Source organism: Python bivittatus, unplaced genomic scaffold, assembly GCF_059951505.1.
Source record: "Python bivittatus isolate LINGU-HERP-01145 unplaced genomic scaffold, Pbiv_v1 ctg000020_np1212, whole genome shotgun sequence".
Lineage (NCBI taxonomy): Eukaryota > Metazoa > Chordata > Lepidosauria > Squamata > Pythonidae > Python > Python bivittatus.
In genome coordinates, this window is record NW_028277030.1 from 9,380,065 (window position 1) to 9,390,092 (window position 10,028).

Here is a 10,028-nt window from a genome sequence, read left to right on the forward strand (position 1 = left end):
CAACCGTGCCATGTGGTCTGCGGCCATTTTCTGCCCATGCCACATGGTCCGCGGCCATTTTCCGCCTGTGCCACGTGGTCCGTGGCCGTTTTTCCGCCCTGCCGCGTGGTCCGCGGCCATTTTCCGCCCGTTCCACGTGGTCTGCGGACATTTTTCTGCCCATTCCACATGGTCCGCGGCCATTTTCCGCCTGTTCCACGTGGTCCAGGGCCATTTTTCTGCCCCTGCCACGTGGTCCGTGGATGCTGGAACGGATTAACGGTAATTACATTGAATGTTATGGGAAAATTTACTTCGACTTGCGACCAACTCGACTTGCGATCAGAGTCACGGAACAGATTAAGTTCGTAAGTAGAGGTACCACTGTACTTAAAAACACAGAAAAAAGCAGTTTAAAAATAATTTAAATATATATTAGACAATTTATTCAATTAAACATTCTAAAAAGAAGCTAATCGTAACTTAATATTTTTCCGTGGAAGATAATATGACACCAAACAGATATTGACAGCACTAGTTAACCAAAAGCTTGAGTGAAGAGAGATAATCTGGTCTAGCATTGAAAGCTGAAAAACTGGGCACAAACCATTACTGAATAGGAAAGGAATTCTACAGCAGGGATGCTTATACTGAAAATTGTCACTTTTTGGTGACTACATTAGATATCTTGTTTATTCAAAATATCCAAAGCATTTTGGATACTTTTAATAAAATATTATGACATTAAAAAGTAAATGATGACTGTAATGCTGATGCTTTTTTGGTTTGGATGAAAGAATGGCTGTCCTTAAAAAATAAGAGATTGCTAGAATTAGAAGTACATGGACTCAGGTTTGGGTGGCATGGTTTTTTATGGTATGATAAAGTTAAAGTAAATGTAGACTTTAAAAATCATTATATTAGGAATGCCATATTATGAATATGGAACAGATAAAAATCCAAGCTATGCCTGAATATACTTTTGTTGGCCTCAGTTCAAGAAGCTTTATATAAGCTTCTTATATTAGCAAAGAAAAATGATTAAAATATAAAGACTTGTTAGTACAGGAAAATTGAGAACTTAAGATGAAATCAAGAGAACAACTGACTGCAGAAGGATTTACTTTTCAATGTTTTCATATGCACAGTTAAGGGAGAGGTTTAATATGGATAGAAAGTTACCAAGTATAGAACAACATGTAACAGAATTTGAAAGGGAATTATGTGCAAAGGATGATCATGTAATTGCTAAAATGTATAAATTACTGTTGATATTTGAAATGGAAGAATAAGTTGAAGAGTGCATGATAAAATGGGCTAAGAATTTTGATTATAATGTATAGATGGATCAATGGGAAAGAATGTGGTTAAAAGGACTGAAATTCACATAGTCTTTTTTAATAAAATGATGTACCATTGGTATTAGTGAGAGAGACTATCTAAGATGTATAAGGGTACTTCTAAGTGTTGCTGGAAATGTGAAAAGCATGAAGGGATATTTTACCATGCATAGTGGACTTGCAAAAAGTGAAAAAAATATTGGATACAAATTTATATGATGATGCAGAGAATTTAAAAACTTAACTTGCAGTTGAAACCAGAGCTTTTTTTACTAGGACTTATGGGTAGTCTACTAGAAAAGACTCATGGATGGTAACTGCGGCGAGACTATTATATACACAAAGGTGGAAAAATACAGAAATGCCCACAATGGAGGAGTGAACTGTGAAGATGGCAGAACTTACTGAAATGGCCAGATTGACTTGTCTAATTAGGGAAGGAACTACTTTTATAAATGACTGGAAACCCTTTATGGGCTTTTTGCTGAAAATGGACAAAAATGAACTGATGATCTCGGGATTTACTGATTAAAAAGGCTTGTTTATGGGAAGAAGGGAACCGTGATATATAATTAGGGAGGACGGAAATGGTAATAATTATTTTTGTAACTGCTGTAAAGAAGATTGGAAGTCACTTCTTTAGATACTTTTTCTTTTTCTTTCTTTTTTCTTCTCTTCTTTTGACTTTTATTGCTTTGCACTTTTTATTTTTCTTTCATTTCTTTTTCTTTTTTCTAATTCTTTATGTTTCTGTAGTTTTTAATGCGGTAAAAAAAGTCTCAATTAAAAATTACATATATATAGTATGATGTGGGATTCTGATTGCTGGCTTATGTTGTGGGGCAGAGATTTTGTTGGGGAGAGGTTGGGTTAGGGAATCACTGAGACTTTCTTCCTTTTTTGGCTGCTGCTGCCTTCTTTTGTAAGGAGGAGAATAAATGAGAGCAAGAAGAGATCAAAAAGGAGTCAGGACAATAGGCAGGATTGGTGGCAGTAGGAGGTCAGAAGGAGTGTTAATACTTTCAGGAGGGCCCTGCCATATTTTGGACATAGAAAATGCTGCTAAGTTTACTGTGGATGCTGAAGGTATTGAAACCTATTTTGAAGGCCAGAGATTCAGATTTTTGCTCCATTCAGACAAATGGAACATGGAATGGCTAATTAGAACTGGCAATAAGGGGTCTAATACTTTTCAAATATTCTCAGCTTAGTATTTATTTATTATTTAATTTGTTTATTTATTAGCCATATTTAAGTATGGACAAAGTGGATTGCATCCATATATGCGTTTTTAAACTTCAGAATGAAAACCTAATGTGAAATTTTAAACTTTTGACTAAGGAAGATCATTATAGAAAATCTGGTACACGTGAGAAAGTCTACAGATGCTCCTGGCATAGATAATACATTTAAAACATCTTTAAGCATAAAATGGGATTGGGATTTCTTCCCTGAACCAGTTCACCCAAGGGTTACTTAAAAATTACTCTTTCTCTTATTAATAGCATCCACCATAAAGTTTTTTGATCCTTTTATTATACTGTGCTAATTAAAAATGCCCTACAAAAGCTAGAATTGAGCTAATGAAAGACCAATAAAATGAATTTCCAAATAGCATAGCTCTGTAATCAATTATCATTTTTTCCCCCTTCCTTTTTCTTAAAAGGCACATTCATTCAAAAGAATAAGATGGAGTCATCTGGCTATAAGCAAAATGAATCTCTAAATGCTAATCAGCCCCAGATTTACCACTACTATAGTAAAGGGTTTAATGGGGTGCAAATCTAATACAAAGCATCACTCTGGGCAGGTCTGTAGATTGAACGATTTGTTATTTTAAAACCAGCATCTGTGATCTATAAAATTCCTGTGACTTCCCAGATGCCAATTTCTGAAGGATATTCCAGAAGATGGAAATGAAACTTGGGCACATAGTATAAACATGTTGTGAAGATTTGTCTAAAAATTTAACAGCTCCACTCACAATAGTTCACTACGGACAGATTAATTTAACCAGTCCTGAGAGTAAATTATAATTATTTTTGTTGACTATATTCTCGTAGCAACTGCTGACCAGAAGTCCAATTCAATTCAGTTTTATGCTTTTAAGATGGTATTTATTTAATTTACTACAAAATACTGTCCTTTTAGATTTTACCAGTTTTAGGTGTAAAATGATCCAAGAGTATACCAAGAGTTTGGTGTAGTAGTTAAAGGTGCTGGATTAGAAGCTGGGAGACAGGGAATTCTAGTCTTGTCTTAGCATGAAAGTCAGCTGGAGTATTCTGAACCAGTCATTTTCTCTCAGCTTTAGAAAGAAGACACTGCAAGCCACTTCCAAGTATGTTGTAAAGAAAACTGCATGGACTTGTTCCCAAAGTTAGGAGTGACTCAATGGGCCATAACAGCAACTAAACTGAACCTATCAATGAAGACATTCCTTTCTTTAATTTATTTATTAAAATATTTATACAATTTCCCTTGTGGGTGGGCACTGATGATATTACCTAGTTGGGTAATGAAACGTCTGCAAGCAAACAACCAAGTTCAGAGAGCACCAAGGACTCCACAGTTCAATCCTGAGTTACAAATATTCTCTTCTATTGGAATTACTTTGAAGATCTTAGTTGATCATCAGGTCAGTAATTTAGAAATGGTTGTTTCACTCAGGAAACATGAAAGTGATTACAGGGGAAGGCTTTATGGATTGTATTCTAATTGAAATGCCTTTCAGTCTCCATTTAAGGAATCTACTCATCAAATTTATTGTGACTTTTATAACAGTGGTATCTTTCTTTCAGGAATGTTGAGCTACTTTAATGAATAGCAGAAAACTGTTTTGCTCGCAGTATGTCTAAAACATTTCAATTTCATTTTTGAAGCATACATAGTTCTAAGTGCATTTTTACACATACAGGTAACAATGAATTGCAATCCATCACTAAGATAACTGAATAGAATGTGTTTGCAGGTCCAGAGAATCTGAGGATTTATATTACATATTTGAAATTCTAAACATGGAAACTCAGGAATGAGTCCTAATAATTTGAACTCTTTTGTCTGAATCAAGCTAACAAGTATGCATTGCCATATTATGCCTCCAAGACTATGGCTTCCAAAACATAAAATTGGAAAGGGAAGATCAGGAAAATATCTGAAAGCAAGAAAGGAAGTTAATAAAGACTGACTATTCTCACCAAAATATACAATGGGAACTATGTACAACTAACAATTTGTACCAAATTTCATTTGCATACTGTTTGCATTTTGTTTTCAGAATTATATTTAAATTATAATTTATTTTGGAACCCATATGCTTATGCAATTAGAATATCCAGAAATAACAAATTATTGTTGCATTATTATTCCTCGCAAAAAAGCTCAGAGCATTTTGCTACACAATAAACATATAGCATGAATTGCTTAACAATTAAAAACATTGAACCAACAAAATAAAACAAATACATGTTTTAAAATATACAGATTAAGCGGCAAAAGCATTATTCTTTTTCATTTCTAAGCCAGAGGAAGAAAGAAAATCAGGAACAATTATTTTTATCTCATTCTATTACAGAACTTTGGGTATTTTAAATGAACATATTGTCCGTTTGCACCCCAGTGTAAGTGGTATAATCATACATTTTTGGTCTTGGACTTTCTGTAGATCATTGTTGCTTAAGAGCCACTCAGCAGTTACTTAACCAGTAACAGCTACTCTAAAAAAAGAAAAAAGAAAAGAAAAATGAAAAAGAGGTAGTGGCACTTCTCCATGCCAGTTAAGTGGCTGTCAAATAGCTCTTAGTTACTAATTGTTTACACATGGTTGAAGCCCTCCATATATGGTTCAAGCTTATTGTGTTTTTGTAGTACAGGTTCTGCAGCATGCTCTTTTAGCATTTTTCACTGGAGAATTAGTGTCTAGCCATGCCTATGTTAAGGTTTGCCACCCCCAGTCTGAAGTTCTCTAGTTGATTTAGGTCTATAAGTTCCACAATTCCATGGCCACATTCTTCTAACACATCTGGAAGGTAGCAAGTTGAGAAAGGTTATATAGGATTAGAATGTTCCTCCTTTGGAATTTAGCTAAGAGTGTGACTCGGTGGACTCTATTTTTATAGATCTTCCAGTGCTTCCAGTATTGATTACCATTAGAAGTTTGGTCATGGGTGAAAATGGGAAATTGGCCAATGACTGATGGTAGATGTAGGGATAAGTAAGCATAATAATTATCTTCTTAGTATCTGTCTCGGTATATAATTAAATGCATTCAAACCTATATTTCTGGAAAATATAGAATTGAAAGAGGAAAGAAAAAAACTGATAAGTCTTGTGTATTATCAAATTTTTGTATGTCAAAATATTTATTTTTCATACTTTCCCCTTTCTGAATAGCATATGGCTTCATTTAGTATCCTCAAGTACTGAAGATAGGATATGGAAGACATTAGTTTTAACCATTGTTCTTCTTGCAGAATAACCTAGTGATATGTACCACATGCTCTGGCAATAATAAACTGCTTTTAAAGGCCCATGAGGACAGTGAGGAACAAAAGAGCTGATAACTGGGGCCTTGTCTCTATTGTGGCCATTGGAATTATTCCTTTTATAGTAGCTTCAACACATGGAAGTGCTAAGCTACACTTTTACCAAGTTTGATTATTTTTTTTTAAAGTGCTTTTCTCTAACTAGTTATTTCACTGAATTTGCAAGAATTGTTGCTCCTTTTGAGAGGACAAAGCCTACTAAAGTAGAGGCAGATAAAATGCAGGGTCAGGAATTCTTACACAAGAGGGCCTTTTTACAGTTCTGGAGTGATAAAAAATTTCCTCTAATCCCCTCCTATTGTTTGGTAGGTCTACTTTATAAAAATAGCAATTGTTGAAGAAGATGTCTCTTGGTAAGAAATCTGCCATATTACAGAAAGATAAACCAGGAGCTAATGTACTCCTGCCGCAGTGTAGATTTTTAGGTGGGAAAGTAGAGAATGTATTATGCTTTTGATTCCTTACTCTTATTTGGGTGGACAGTCTAGCCTAGCTTGACTGGTAAATAAGCTGCAAAATGGAAAAGGAAAGAGTTTGGAAAAAAAATGGGAAGTTGGAACTCTAGTAGGAACAGTGGAATCTAATGAAAGAAAGAAAGAAAGAAAGAAAGAAAGAAAAAGAAAGAAAGAAAGGAGGGAGGGAGGGAGGGAGGGAGGGAGGGAAGGAAGGAAGGAAGGAAGGAAGGAAGGAAGGAAGGAAGGAAGGAAGGAAGGAAGGAAGGAAGGAAGGAAGGAAGGAAGGAAGGAAGGAAGGAAGGAAGGAAGGAAGGAAGGAAGGAAGATGCATCCCATTAAAATGGATAAGAAGAACAGCAGAGTGATTTTTAAGTCCTATTGAGCTATTTGCACTAGGACTGATTAGCTCTTTGTGAACTCATTCAAACATAGTTGATGCCCTAGGATACATATATCAAGATGGTAATCTATCTCCATTGTCCAGGAAGGCTAAGAGCAATAGGAGTTGTAGTCCAAAAACTTCAGAGGGTTTGGAGAAAGATGGTTATGGCATAGTGAGGTCCTTCTTTAACTGAGGGAGATAAAAACTTGCCCAGATTTATGCTGAAGACCGGTGTCTTTTAAGAGAACCTAATCAATGCATTCTATTAAGTACCGGCTTTGAAATGTGATTCTTTCTCTTTAATAACTGCATGGGAGAAGGCAAGCAATTCAATGTTTGCTTTTTTGCTTTCCTCCATCATAGCATCCTTGTCACAACTACAACTGCATTACTTCTCCCTGGGTGGTCTTGAGCTTCAGATCCTCAGCTGCCAAACTGGAAAATCAGGAGATGTTGCTGAGCGCTTGATGAAGTTCAAAGAAAGAAGATTTGTGATCCTTCTGTCACCATAAACTCCTACCTTGAATAACTTTAGCTTCAAGGCAGCCTACCTTCTTTGATGCTGCAACTCTGACACAAATGTAAGCAAAAGGAAAGGTCGTGTAGTATATTGTACTTCTAAATGGGGGTAGTGTGAAAGGGGAATGTTCTAAAAAAAGCCATGCTTCTGGACCTTACGCAGATCATGTTACTTTGTCACAACCACACAGTTCCATTGCACTTTGATACTAATGATGTCCAACATGAAGATCCTGTTAGTTTCTTGCTTGCTGTATAGTACATGATACAATGAAGCACTGATTTATGCCATTGTCTTCATGAACCTGAAGTTAGACTGGATTAGAAGAACTGATGATATCTGTGTGTATGTGTAATTCACATAAACACACATATGCTATAAATGTATTAAATTATTTAGTTAGGAATATATTTCTCTCTAATATGTTGATTATATTTCTCCTCCATAAATGTATCCATAACATACCTATAAAGCCAATGCTGGTCCAGAGTTCAAAGTTTCCCATTGTGCTTCAGGGTGAGTAGGTTTTGCAATTATTGTTGCATAATTATAGTATTATTTCACAAAGTCAGATGAAATAATACCAGAAAACATTGGTCATGGCTGCATAAAAATGCATTAGTAAGTCAAAACTTTGACTTCTGAGAACACATGAAACTTCTGATATAAATAACTCTGAAGTAGACTTTGAACACCTGAAAGCTCAGACACAATCAGTACAACTTCTGCTGAGAGCAAAACTGCATTTCATATTTTCAGTGAAAATCAAAGCTATCCCATAAAACTAAACAAGAATATTCAGGCCTTCCTCCCAGGGTTGCATATCTCTATTTCCTATGCATGAGGCAAACAGCCTGAGCTGTCAACAATAGTTTCACTGTAACAATAGCCACTCACAGTTCAGAAATCAACATGTGTCTAAATGGAATGAAGGCAGAACAGGAGGAGTCTGAATGAATCCCAGCCTTTCTTTCAAACACCAGGGGATCTTCCTCTCTGAGAAAGATTCCAGCAAAAGACTTTTAAAATCAGTGCTGTTATGTGGACTTGGAGTTCTAAGAATTAGAATCAAGTTTGAAAAGGAAACATATCACAGAATCATAGGGTTGGAAGGGACCTTGGAGGCCTTGCAGTCTGACCTCCTGCCTTCAGACCATTCTGGACAAAGTGTTGTCCAATTCTTTCTTGAAAACTCCCACTGATGGCACACCCATGACTTCAGGAGGCAGGCTGTTCTATTACTTCATGGCTGTCACAGTTAGGACATTCCTCCTTATTTCAAATATGGATCTCCCCCTGTAAAGCTTCCACCCATTGATTCTTGTTTTACCCTTGGGTGCTCTGGAGAATAATCTACACCCTCTTTCCTGTGACATCCCTTCCTATATTGGAAGACTGCTATCTTGTCTCTCCTTAGCCTTCTCTTCTTTAGGCTAAAAATATCCAGTTCCTTTAATCACTCTCTATAAGATTTAACCTCCATGCCCCTTACCATCTTTGTTGCTTTTCTCTGCACTCTTTCCAGTTCCTTAGTGTCATTTTTGTATTGTGGCAACCAGGACTGGACACAGTATTGCAGGTGTGGTCTGATCAAGGCAGCATAAGTGGTACTATTATTTCCTGTGATGTTGACACTATACCTCTATTGATGCAACCTAACATTGCATGGGCTCTTTTGGGAGCTGTGGCACATTGCTGGTTTACGCTTAATCCATGGACTAGCAAGACATCCAGATCCATCTTGCGAGTACTGCTGCTAAGACAGCTACCACCTTTCTAATACCTGTGAATCTGTTTTTTCCTACCCAAGTGCAGAACCTTACAGTTCTCACCATTATATTTCAACTGATACAGTGTTGACTGCAAAAGGGCACAATTTTCCATTGAATTAGTCTTTGCCACTGAAAAACAGCTTCTAACAATCTGAGAAAGTAGGCCTGCGCCCAGGACGTCCTTATTTTTATTTTAAGAGGCAATTCAGACTTCCATATGTCCATGTGTTCTTCACTTAGAAATAAGAATGCAAAATTTATCATTATTTGGTTTCTGTCAGTTACCCATTTTTTTCCAGTTCTTTTTTGGGTTATCTGCATTCAGATTTTGAATTTGTTTTACAATATCTCAAAAACTGTAATCAATTTGTGTGAATTTCTCCTAATATGCTTTTCCTAATGTGTGCTTTTTTCATAGGGCAGTTTCTGGAAATGTAATTTTGCTAACATGCAGTTTGTGTGCTTATTTGTTTATGATACTCAATTTAGGCTCACATTTTAATTGTCTTCCTCTATACCATTCAGTATAGATTTCAGAATGTAAAGGTGCTGTGGTTCAGTTATATATAAATTTTATACATTTCAGATTTATGAATTAAGTACATTCATATAAAAATGCAGGAGAAAATATTTTCTTTGACATTCCTTCCTAGCAAAGCTCTCACTGAAGTTCAAAACTGTCATATGCATTTTCATGAACTTTAACAATGATTATTCACACATCATTTTTTAAAAATCTCCCTGCAAGTCATGCAAACTTGGTTCCTTGTGGACTGCTTATCCTCTTAAATGTTTCTTAAAGTGGAGTTTTTCCATAATAGCAAGGTTAAATTAATCAGCTAATGATGTCCCAAAAGATCATTTGCTCCTTCTTAAAATCTACACCTGTCTTTCTTTACATATGTAATATTGCTTTATTCACTAAATTGCTTTCTCAAGCTGTTCTTCCCTTGTTTCCCACATTACTTGCATAACACTACATTAAGTGCCAAATTTAAAGGAAGATTAGATGAGCTTTAGAGTTTAGTTTTTAAAA